Genomic DNA, 14,065 nt, shown 5'->3' on the forward strand with positions numbered 1-14,065 from the left:
ATTTAATTGCGCATCAGATATAATATAAATGTGGATTTTAAAATTTTTGATTCCTTTATTCTTTTTCATGAATAATTGTATTCCATCTTTAGTGTTCTGTAGTTTTTTTCCAGAACCATGTAATGAATTATCTTCTGTTGTTCTAAAATCTAACTATAATGCATATTTATTACCGGTATAATAATCAATTTGATTAATATTACAATTTTCAAATGATTTTACTTTTTCATTCATAAAATGTTTTCTAATTTCTGGCCATTGATCAATCATTCTCATTCCTTGACAAAATATTTTATTCGCTATTCCTTCGATAGTTATTTCTACTTTTGTTATTTCAGGATTATAATAATTGTCAACATTTATTGCACCATTAGTATACGTTCCAATGGTAAAAAATATTAATATACCTTTAATAGATCTTCTAGGAAAGTTAATATTCTCATTTATTATTTCATCATTTGCATTAATAGTTACAGTTTTAAATTTATCAATATAATCATATAATAATGAAAACCCTTGATTGTATTGAGTTTGAATTGTGCTAGCAATATTTTCATTAGTTATTGTGTTATATTCTAAACATATATTCGATAATTTATAACTCATATCTTTAACAACGCTAGATAATACAATTTCATTTACAGGAGCAAATGTTATCTCAAATATAATATCTTCTTGAATTGCGTATTTATATAAAGGGGCATTATTATTTATCAATTCAAAATCTAATGGAATTTTATATTTGCTTCCATAAATCTTTTTAATCAAATTATCTACGTCATTATTTACTATTGCGTTATTGGCTTCAGATCTTAATTTATTTTTGGTTTTCTGATTGGATGCCTTGAAATATCATATTATTTCTATTTTCTTTAGTTAACCATAAATCTTTATAATGCATAAATAAATTATAATCATCTAATGAGAAAACTGTTTCTGGACCAATCTTTATTGTTAACTTTTTAATCAAATATCTTCCAACATTATCAACGACATAATTATTATTATTACCGATTACTTTTATATCGGCTGATAAATAAATACTATTTGGAACATAAAAAGTATTTTGTGTTAATCTAGGAATTCTAACGTATAAAGTTTCATCGGGATTAATATTTGAAGGGTTATGAGTAATTATATGATGTGATCTTTCTGCTTTAATAGCATTAGATATTCTAGAAATCTTAGAAGGACTTATATAACTCCCACTCATTTATTTAACAAAAAAATTAATCATTTATTTTTTATCATGTTTACTAACCCAAAAATAATAGCACTTACAACTGTAATTAAAAATAAAATAATATGTTCAGCAGCAAAGTTAAGAATATTACCTGCAGATTTTAAAACAAAACCAACAATTGATGCAATAACTCCTGGCAATGCTGCAGCAGATTTTTTAGATAGTTCCCATAAATATTTTGCTAATTTCTTTAAACCATCTTTAACTTTATCTTGTATAGAATTATTGCCTGGAGGTTTATCTGGTTTATTAGGAGTGGGAGTAGGAGTAGATTTTAAAGCATTTGATATAGCTAAACCTATTGTTGTAAATAACATAGTAACAGCTGTTAGAATTGAAAGAATTGTTATTCCTTCTAATTTAAATAATAACTTTATCCTATCTTTTAATGATATTTCAGAATTTGGTTTAATCAACAAATCTTTAAAAATAACTTTTAATCTATTAATATTATAATCATATGATTTTAACAATAATTTAATTTCTTCTTTCTGTACTTCTAAATTATCTTTTAAATTACTAATTTCTTTTTCTAAACGTAATTCTTTTTGCCTATATTCTATTTCATCAATTACTTGATGATCTAAATCAGACTTTAATTGTTCTATTTCTTTATTTTTATCAGTTAATTCTTTTTCCAAATACGTAATTTTTTGATCTCTTATACTTTTATTATGCGCAATTTTATCAGATGCAAGTCTTATATTAATAATTTCTCTAATTGCTTTATCAGAAAATATATCTAAATCTTCTAATTATTGATCTGTTGCATCAAGTAATCCATTCGGTAAAAGTTTTTCAATTGGAACTTTATTTGATTTAAGTTTACTAGTTTTGGAAGTTTTATTCTGTTCAGAAGTTTTTTCTGTTTCTGATTTCTTTTTGATTATTTCAAATAATTCATTAATTCTTTGTTTAAATACATCTATATTATCATCTATTTCTTTTTGTGTAACATCAGTTATTTCATTACTATTACTTATTATTTTAATTCTATCTGGTTTTAATTTTTCTAAAGTTGATTCTGATAATATTTTATTTTTATTATTTTTATAAGTGATATCAATATAATAATCACCTTTCAAACGATAATAACATTTACCATTATCTAAAAATTTTAATTGATCTGCTAAAAGTCCAACGTCTTCATCATTTATGTTAAGTTTAGATTTTTCAATTAAATCTTCTAATTTAGGTATTTTGTTTAAATTATCTAAATCTTGTTTTACTAAATCTGGGTCTAAATTTTCAGGATTTAATTGTGATTCAGCATTTTTAATATAATCAGGCATATTTAAATTATTGTTATATTCTGGTTCATTACCATCATTAAAACTTGTTTCATCAAAATCAGGTGGTTGTTCATCAGTTATACCAGGTTCATTAAAAGGATCCATTCCAATATCTTCTACACCTTCTACATCCATTTATATAATAAAAAAAATTAAAATTTAAAATATAATATTCCTCCGATTACAATTCCTATACAAGTTATAGCTAATTTAGTATTTTCATGGGATTTATTATCATCATTTAGTTTAATTACATCATGTTGAATATCACCGTGTGGGTGCCATATGGCACCATTATCAGTTCTATTATTTTCTGTAGTATTGTAATCTTTTATTTTAGAATCATTATTTAATTTAATATTCTTAGTTTTAGTTTCTGTTGATTGAATGTGTTTTTAATTTTTTTCACCTTCGATTAATTTTGGAGCAGTAATAATCTTTTTATTTATATCATTTAACCCAAATGAATTATTTATTGTTGCAGTTTTAATTAGATTATTATAACCAATTATATTTCCCATCTTTAATACTAAATCATTAGAAATAATTAATAGATTAGGGCCTATACAATAATTAAGTCTTACATGAGATTTATCTAAATAATTTTGATATCTTATAATGTTTTCTGGAATCGATCTATTTTTATCATTATGAATTGAATCTTCAAATAAAACTTTAAATTGTTTTTGTGTATCGAATGATGTATTCAAATTTCCAATTATCGGTGATCTTGTTTCAACTTGTGATCCTAGAATACAAATCAAATAAGTTCTAATAGATTGATTTATTCTTTCTATACCTGATTTAGTAAAACCTTCACTATTTTCTAAAATAAAATAAACCCAACCATTATTGTTTTCTTGTTTTAAATTATCATAAAATTTTGGTAATTTATTGAAATTTAATGTTTCTAAATCCTTTGTTTCTATTTGACCATAACCTAATTTTTTATTATTGATATTATAAAAACTATTAGATGGTATGGGAAGTGCACAATATTCTGCAATCTTTCTAGGGCAAGGAAGTGATCTTATTGTTCCAATTTTTGTTCTAAAATCAGAATTATTTATATCTATATTAAATTCATTGCAAATTTTATAAAACTTAGATAGATTAATATTATTATCTAATTCTTTAAAATATCTAGATCCTGGTAAAGCACACTCTAATTCATTTAATATTATTCTGATTTGAAAGTATGTATGAAATCTAAATAAACTTTGAATTAGTTTATATTTAGAATTATTCAAATGATTATTCCAACTAATTCCACATCCTGTTGTTGCACAATAAACAGCAAAATTTAATTGGTTCTGCCAATACTTCATATTAGATTTTAATAACCATTGTTTTTCATCTTTCAATTTTTTAAAATTAATTAAATATACATGAAATATATTTTCCATCTTTGCATTAAAATTATTAGTTTCAGTAACATAAATTTCTAAATCAATTAATGAATTTAAAACTTCATTTCTATATGTAATATCTTTATTAAAATCTATTGCTGGAATATTATATTTAATTGATTTATTATATCGGAAAGTTTTTGGAAAACTATCTACCATTTATATAACTAAAAAATTAATAATTTATTAATTCTTTTAATAATTTATCTTGTTCTTCAACTGTTATATGACCATTTAAACTTATTATATAATCTAGTGTGTTCTTTAATTTATTAATTTCTTTTATATTAGATTTTATTTTTTCTTTATTACTTTTTATATTTAATTTTGAACTTATACCAGTTAAAACACTTGAACTTAATCCTAACACACCAATTGATATAGCTAGGTGTTAATGGACTGAATATTGCTAGAAATGTTATTACAGAACTAATTGTAACCGAACCACTTATAATCAAATAATATATAATTTTACTTTTTAAATATTTTTTCTTTTTTATCTTTAAGTCACTTTCAAATTCTAATATTTGTTTTTCTAGATATATTTTTAATTTAGTTTTATTTATATCATGAGGAATAATATCAATACTATCAACTTTATCTTCCATTTATTTAGAATAAAAATTACTAATTAGTAAACTTATAAGCAACAAATATAACAATAACAGTTCCACCTAAAATCCATATTATTTCATATTTCTGTTGTTCTTTACTTGGGGTATAATTATCTGATAATTTAGGTTTGTATAGATGTAATTTTTCTTTATTGGTTACTGCGTTATATAAACTCATTGCATCATCAACTGATTGAAAATCTCTATGTGAAATCTTCTGATCATATAATTCTTTATTGATGTAATCCATATAGTTTTGTCTCTTTTCTCTATATTCTTCTGCAGCTTTATTGTATTTCTCTAACGATAAGTTATGTCTTCTTTGTTCTCCTAATGAACTATTTTTATCAATATGTTTAAATAAATATCCACCACCAGTAAATGCTAAAGCGTTAACAATTGCTGATCCTATAATAGTTATAATTGCAGAAGCCATTTATTTAGCAAAAAAAATTATGTATTTATATAGGAGGAATATATTTTTGTTTTTCCAAATAATCAATAGTTAAATTAGATAAAGTAACTGCTAATGTTAACTTTAAAATATCATTTATATCAAATCTATCAACATTAACACTTCCCATTTTGAATACTTTTTTTAATACCATTGAATAACCAACAGTTCCAACTGATAGTAATGCGCCATTATATAATCCAGTTATTATCCACTTATTATCACTCATTTATTTATCAAAAAAATTACTATCATCAAAATATTTAGTTAACTTAGTTTCAACATTTATTTTATTACTAGTTTCATTTGTATATATTTCAATTATTATTTTCTTAATATCATCGATGATAAAATCTTCATCTAATTCATAAAATCTTAAAGATTCTCTAATTAAATTAGTAATCTTTTCTACATTTAAAGTTTCTTTATCAATTGTTGTTTCATACTCAAATGTTGTTTCATTAGAAAATACAATATTTTTGATATGTGTTATTACATCATTAATGTTAAATTTCATTTCTTTCTCACGTTTAAAATCAAATCCAAAACATATACTCGGTCCAACAGTTATATTCATTTATATATCAAAAAAATTACTCTCTACATCTTATAACTAATTCATATATCACAGGAAAGTTGTTCAAATCAATTAAATAACCATTATGATTTCTTATTTCTAATTTAAAATTGTTAAATTGAGGAATACAAGGTTTAAAATCACATTCAGCTAAATTATAATTTATTTGCGTTCCAAATTGTTTAACGTTCTTCGATGGTAAAATATTTAATATACTAGAATTACATGTTGTATCTTTAGTTGCTTCAAATGTTTTTGTAGGATCGATTAAATTGCAATAAATATAAAAGTGTGTAAAAGGTATTATATTTGAGTTACCGTGTATGTTTACACCAATAAAATCATTTGGAGTAATTCCTAACAGTTTAGCAAAAGGTTTTTTTACCATGTAATTATGTCTTCTTGTCATCAATGGATTAGATTTAACAAGTTTAATAAGTTCATCATCAAACTTTATTTTAATTTTATTAGAGCTCTCACTTTTTATGAATTTAATATTAAATTTGGAATTACCATTACCTAATCTAATCCGAGCTTTTCTATTAATTTCTTGCGCTAATGTTTCTAAATTATATAATCCTGGTGTAAGCATAAGTTGAATCCATTTTTTTCAAGTTTATCAAAAATAAGAAGGCTTCTATGTTCATCAGTTTTATCTGATATATTATAAAATGAGTTACATAAACTTATATTTACTAATTTTAAATCTACACAATTCTTGAATTCTCTATCTAATTGAACTAATAAATTATGTGATTTATAATTTGTAAGTCTTCTTGAATCAACAAATATTCTGTATTCTTTTAATTCTACCATTATTTATAACATAAAAAAATTACACTCATCACCACAAGTAATTTTTTTCCCTAATTAATGGACGAGAAGATAGCATGTGAAATTTGTGGTGAACTTCTAAGAAAAAGTAATATGGCTCGACATATGAAAAAACATAATGAAAATTATAAACCCCCTAAACTAAACTGTCCAAAATGTAATAAATTATTCTCAAGAAATTATGTTAAAAAACATTCAGAGAAGTGTAGAATTAATAACGCAACAGCTAATGTTGATAGTAATTCTGCTGAAGTTGAACCTGAAGTTATTTGGAAAAGACCTTTTTTATTTTATGACAAGAATAATGTAAAGAATAATTTCTGCGAGCCTTGTAGAATGAAATACATCCCTGATAATAAAGAAGATTGGGAGAATCATCAATTTCGTAAAGCACATATAGATAAAATTTCTAATAAATTTGAAACTGAATTCAATGAAAGAAAAAATAATTTATTAGAAAAAATAAAATATGAGAAAACGTTACCAGATAATGAAGAAACAGTTGAAAAGTTAGAAAAACAATATAATGAATTAACAAGAAAAACATATTATTGTAAATATTGTAAATTGATTATTACAACAAGTAATTCAAATCTACATAATAGAACAATAAAACATAAAGAAAACGTAAGAAAATACCAAGAGCTTAATGAAGATCTATTACCAATAAATTATAAACGAAAATGTCCACAATGTAGTTATGCGACCTTAAGACAAGAAGGTACTGTGTTATTTTGTGTTGATTGTGGATGGCAAAAGAATTTATGGGATGAAGAAAAAACTAGAAATTTTCTTATAGATCCAAAATTAAATTATCTTGATGAAATTTTTAAAATATGTTCTATAGAAGATCATACACCAGAATATATGCAATGGCTTGAAAAAATGAAAATAATAGAAAATAAAAATGGTGGAATAACTAAAAAAGATATTATAAAAACAATTATTCCACCAACATTTAACACAAAACAAAAGAAAATGTATTTATATTTATTATTTAACGATTATTATAAAAAACCTAAATTAACAGAAGAAGATATGAAAAATATAAAAAAAATATTTAAACAAATATTAATGTATCATTTGGAAAATAGAATAACAGATTCAATAAATTATGAATTCTTTTTAAATAAGATTGTAAATTATTTAAACCTAGATATTATAATTCCATTTGATGAATTAACAAACAAAAAGAAACAAAGAGAGCGAGATGAAATGTGGAACAAGATAGAACTTTATTCAAATGAGAAAAATGGAATGGAAGAAGAACCTGAACAATTAAATGAAAATGAAGAAGCTAATAGTGATTTCGAGTATGATGATATTGATTTTATGTTTTAATGGCCATAAGGTAATGTTTTTATACCATCATCTGAAATATGCCTTTTATTATCAAATGGATTTAAACTAGTTTTTTCAACTTCATTAATGTACATCTCGTGATCTTCTGATCTTAAACAATTCATTTTGTGTTTCATTACAATTGAGTTATATAAACATTTTATATAATCTTGAAATTCTATATGTTTATCAACCACATGTTTTGTTATTCCTTTTAACTTTTTAGCTTCATGATCTTTTGTTCTGTAACTATACATTTTACTTCTTATCCCAACAAATTCAATCATTTCATCACCTCCTAATTCATCTTTAAACTTACCAGGAATCTTTTTATTATCATTACTAAACAATTCATGATCTTTGGGGTAATTGCTAAAGTCGAAATAATGTTTCAATGTTTTTAAGTCTTTTGTTATATCATTTGTCTTGATTTTTAGTATGTAGGCGTCAGTATTTTTTTGGATTAATGGGAACCCAGAATTGAATGTTCCATCATCTGTTGATAAATCATAAACATAGTCAGTTGGGTTATATATTTCAAATAAATCCTTAACTTCTTCTGTTAACTCATTTTCTACATGGCTTAAATTAAAACAATTTGGTTTAGATTTATTCAATCCAATATTCATATTGAAGCCTAATGAATTACATAATATATTTAATCCTGATATAGCAACTTTTCCTTTTTGAGCTAAAGATATTGTTTTGCGGTTTTTGAAACTTTTAGTACCATCTGCTGCATAGAATCCAATGAAGAACCATTTTCTTAAATTATTTTTTGCATTTAATACATAATCTGGTACTATCTTTTCTTTTGTTGAAGTATTACTTTTCACTATTGCATGAATATAGAATTCATCATTATATTCTATAGCAAAATCTTTAGGATTATTCACAAGTATTCTATAAACTGCTGATGATTTCATAACATCTATGATTTTGAATGTTTTATTTGGATAAACTTCTTCACAGAATTTCTTAATTCTTTCTAATAATTTTAAGTCTTGATTGCATAAATACCAACAATATTTAGTTCCACTAACATAATTATACACACCTGCTGAACCATCACCCATGAAAAATCCTTTGATAAAATATTCTTTTTCTTCCAATGTTTCTCGTTCTATATTATAAATATTATCAATTATTTCATCAAATGACATATGATTCATTCTTGGGAAAAATCTTTTATGTAATAATTCATCTCCAATTTTTATATCAGTTGGTTTTATTTCATCACCATTTCGTTTAATTAAACTATGATCTTCTGTAACATCTACAAATCCTAATTTAGTTCTAACTCTATAGATTTTCTTATTTGTTTTATGTCTAATAATATTATTTAATTTTTTCCATCCATTTCTTGTCCAAACATCCATTAATCCATTTATTTGTATTAATTCTTTTTCACCATATGAAATATAACATTCATTTTGTTTTGGAATTATTTCTGAAATTCTTCTTACCAATATTTTATTATTACATTTTAATAATATTGGGGTGTCAGCTGTTACAGAATCGAAGTATAGAATTTCTATGTGTTTTTCCCCAAAAAGTGGTTGTAATACATTATAATAGAATTCATACATTAATAATTTTGATACTTCTAAAACGGTTGAACCTATGAAAATGGGTTTATTAAATTTCATTGATGTTCTTTTTAATTTTACCGCGGTCAAATAATCCTCAAATCTTTTATTTTGTAAATGTCTGGGGCTTGATTGTAAATGCCTTAATCTTTTATAATCATTTACTAACTCAATGTCGTTTCTATTACGAATATTCTCACAAGTTTTTCCATAAAAACTATTGTTCATTAATTTGAAGAAATCTTTTTCGAAATCAGTTTTTGATATGGTTCTCTGTTGAGTATTGAAATCTATATATTTTTCTAACCACTTCGATTGATTAAATTCAATATATCTATGTACTTTCTTTAATTTCATTCCTTGTTTTAGATAAAATTTTAACATTCTATAATGAACAATATAATTATATTTATTATTTTGAGTAAGTATTAATTTTTCTGTAAAAACATGATCTTTCGGTTTTATTTTCTTCTGGTATTCACTTAAATAACTATCATCTACAGTTAAATGTTCTGGGCAATAAGGTAAGTTTCTTGTTTTAAACTTTATATTTTCAGGGTATTCTAAATCAACTACAAAGAAATAACCAATTGGTGCTTCATCTTTTAAACTCGCAATTGCGTTTTCCCAATCAGTTTTATCATCATTTTCAACTTCTGTTAATATAAAATTTTTATATGGTTGAGGTTGCATCATTGCCCAACCATATAAATTATTGGCATCAATATATAATAATTTATATTCATCATTTGCTTTAAAATACCTATCTCCCATAACACCACTAATTCCACCTCTAATTGATTTTTCAAATAATAAAACCATGTCTGGTTCTTTTAATAAATCTAATTCTACATTTGTATATTTTAAACCACATTGCCAGGTTAAACCAGGACTAGAGTAGCAATAACAAGGATCAACATTAAAATGGTTTAGATTAACTTCTCTAAACTTTTCAAATATGTCAGCCAATATCATAACATCTGATTTTAAATATAAATCAACTAATTCACCATGATTTTTCATCTTAAAATGGTTCCAAATATTTAATGTTCTATCAAAAACTTCGTCTTTCACATACTCCTCTTTTAATTTATCATAAAATTGATCTTTTAATAATTACATTAAAATCATCATGTGTTTTATAAAATGAATAAGGAATTGCGCCTTTATATCTCAATAATTTAAAATCTTGGTCATTTGGATAATAATATCGAGTTATAACAAAATCATTATCAACTAAACTTTTTGATAAATTATCTAATGAACTTGCTAGAAATCTATAAGAATCTAAAAATCTAATGCAACCAAATTGAAATGAAATATAATTTTCAGTTGTTTTAGCTAATAGTTTAAAATCATATTTTCTTACATTTGCTTCATTCATAGCATTATATTCTTCTATTTCTTGATTAATTGCGCCCAATTTTCCCGATAATTGTTTTATAAATAGATGGGTATCATATCCTGATAAATTATGAAATAATATTGGTACGAAATTTACTTTTTTAGCTTGTAAATTGCAATCTTCATGAGCAGCTCCACGATATTTTGAATTTAAATGATCATGATCTCTAACTCTTTTATCAAATGAATAAAAACGTTTTTCACAATAACAACAATGAGTTGCATAATTAAAATCAATTTCATCTTCTTTTGTCATAACTATTCTTTTATTTTTGTTTAATAATTTTGCAAAATCACTTTCTAATTCAATAATTTTATCACAAAAATCATTAACTACATTTTCACCTCTAAAAGAAATATATTGACTTTCATATAATTCGGGATAATTTGATTTTATATAAATTCCATAAGCAGCAGCTCTTTGATGAACTTTTTTAATTGTATTTATAATTGGTGGGTCTTGTATTGCGTCTTCATTTAATTCATTTCCTTTATCCATTGATTTTAATAATTGCTTTTTGTTATATATTTCTTTTCTATCTTGATCAGTTAATTCTTTATTCAACGATTCAAAATCCCCATAAATTACAAATGGAACAATATTTTTAAATTTATGATTAGTAAATTTCAATTTATAATCTTTTTCTGTTGGCATTATTAATTTACAAAAATCTTTATTATCACATAATTCTTTATGTTTTAGTAATGTATTCTCAGTTCTAAATTTAGATAAACATTTTCTACATAGATAAATTTTATGGCTGTTAAAATCACTTTCTGTTCTAAAGAATAAATCAATTTGTTTTAACCACATATAATGTTCATTTTCATCTTTTTTGTAATATAACAAATCTATAGCATTTTCATCATCATAATATTCTGTTAAATATAAAGCTTCCAATGTATAATCTTTAATATTTTCACCTTTTGTCTTTGGTAATTGCATTAATTCGAATACATTTATTTTTAAATTATTAACTTTTTCTATTTTAGGAATCATTTTTATAGTTACTGGATATTGATCAATTTTATATAATGTTTCATATTTCCGGTAATCTGTTATTCTATAAACATGTTCTTCTGTTGGATGTAAGCAACTAATAATTGACCATAGAAAACATTTATTATCTTCATTTTGAATATTTATTACTGCTTTTGTTATAAACGGTAATTTGATATAACTTGATGCTTTCATATCTTTTTCTGTTATAAAGTTTGAATCATTTTTAAACATTTTATTACTTTTTGATGTTTTATTTCTTTTTGTATTATAAACATTTAAATCTAAATATATAATTTCATACAATGTTAAGCCAGAACCCTCAAAATATCTTTCTTCAATATGACGTTTAAATTCATTTAATATTTTTTCTAACTTCTCTTTTATTTGTGTTTTTGAAATTATTTCTTCAGAGTGTGTTTGAATATTATAATTCATTTTTTCTTCTGACTTTATAAAACTTACTTTCCCAGAGATACTAATTTTTGGATATTCAACATCTGTTATCAAATCTAGTAATTTTTCTATTATTTCATTAAATTTACTATAATCTTCTATTGTTGTACCTTTAAAGAATCTAAATATAATAGCTGCAGGACCAATTTTACTATGTAATGTTTCTAAGATTTCAATTGTATCTTTGATTTCTAGTGAATCAATATAATTTCTAACATTTTCCATGTAAGGTTTATTTGAAATGGATTTAGTTTTTGAAGTTGGTTTTTTTACTTTTTGAGTTTTATCGTCAAAATAATCTTTTCTTAAAACATTATTACTCAAATTTTGGTGGTGTTTTTGTGATTCGAGATGTCTATTATAATTCCTTTTTACTATAAATTCATTACAAACTTCACATTTTATTTCATCCACATTCATATTTTCTAATCGTTCTTTTCTTTCATTGGAATTTTCTGGAGTTTCAAAATCTATAACATTTTTTATATGATTTGAAGATTTTTCATGTTTAGATTTATTAGATTTATCGATGTATTTTTTACAATATTGACAATAATATTGATTTTTATTGACATTATTGTTTTCTAGTTGGTGTTCATTCTCCCCCATTTATTAGGAAAAAAAATTACTTGTGGTGATGAGTGGTGTCTCGTACTCTCGTACTCTGATCTGAAAACGCCATCTTCTAATTACTTGTAAACATTATGCACGACTGATTCTTTTGGGATGACCACCGTCTCATTTCCTATAGGGTAGCTAGCTAGCCTTATCTATAAGAGCCAGGATGATGCATCGGAAATTAGACACTGATAACGAATATTTGAAAATCAGCTCACCTTGTCTGAAGCGTATAACCTGTTTTTGAAGCATATCTATCCAGGAAAGAAAGGGGATAAATTAAATTGATATAATTGAATTAACTGTTCGAAGCGATTATGAAATGCAAGATGTTATCTGGTTGACTTACCTGAACAAACCGATGAAGATCTGTTTTCGGTATTTTCAATTTGTTGTACAGGCATTTCTGTAAATTTACCACGAATAAGTGTCACCATAACTTAACTCATTAATGTTGAATCTAATTCGATTCTAATTTGATAATCAAATTTTTTTCATTTGTATTACTTCAGAAATGTGGAAATTGAGGTATTTGAGGTAATATGTTTTCAGCAAATTATATGGCATGTTGTTTTTGTCTGTGAATTTCTTTATTTCCCGAAAGCAATTAAGTGAAAGTAACACATGAAGACCTACCATCATGACATTTTAACAATTCCGATGGTTCAAGGGATTTTAATTCATCACAACCTACAAGAGATGAGATTTGTAAATTGTTAAGTCTCAATGAATTCTGATAGCAACTCGTAGTGTCCGGAGTAGTTGTAACATTGAATTAAATACGTTCCTGTTTGATTGATGGATGATTAACACTTTGTTTTAAAAAGAGGGAGATTATCGATCGATATGATCTCGAAAAGTCGCTCGAAAATATAGAACAAAACAAGAATGGAATTTGATAAAAATGTAACACTACACTCAATTCAGATATGATCAACTCGGATATCTTATCACATCTCAATTTGACGTCACTCAAGTTGGACACATGTCTACCACCACTTAAGGTCGGAACGTATAATCAACTACTAGAGAGCATTCTACTGTATTCTAAGTCATATAATGAACTCAAACACTCGAATCACTCTTGAGAATAACAAACATATCACCAGGGGAGGTGTGAAAGAGACCTCACTTATTTCACAAAGGCAAAATTGGTGTTATTTTTACACTCTAATACAGCTCGGAATAACGATATCTTAAACAATACATAGCATTAGTTGAATCACTGAGGGCA

Source organism: Tubulanus polymorphus, chromosome 8 (assembly GCF_964204645.1).
Source record: "Tubulanus polymorphus chromosome 8, tnTubPoly1.2, whole genome shotgun sequence".
Taxonomy (NCBI): Eukaryota; Metazoa; Nemertea; class Palaeonemertea; order Tubulaniformes; family Tubulanidae; genus Tubulanus; species Tubulanus polymorphus.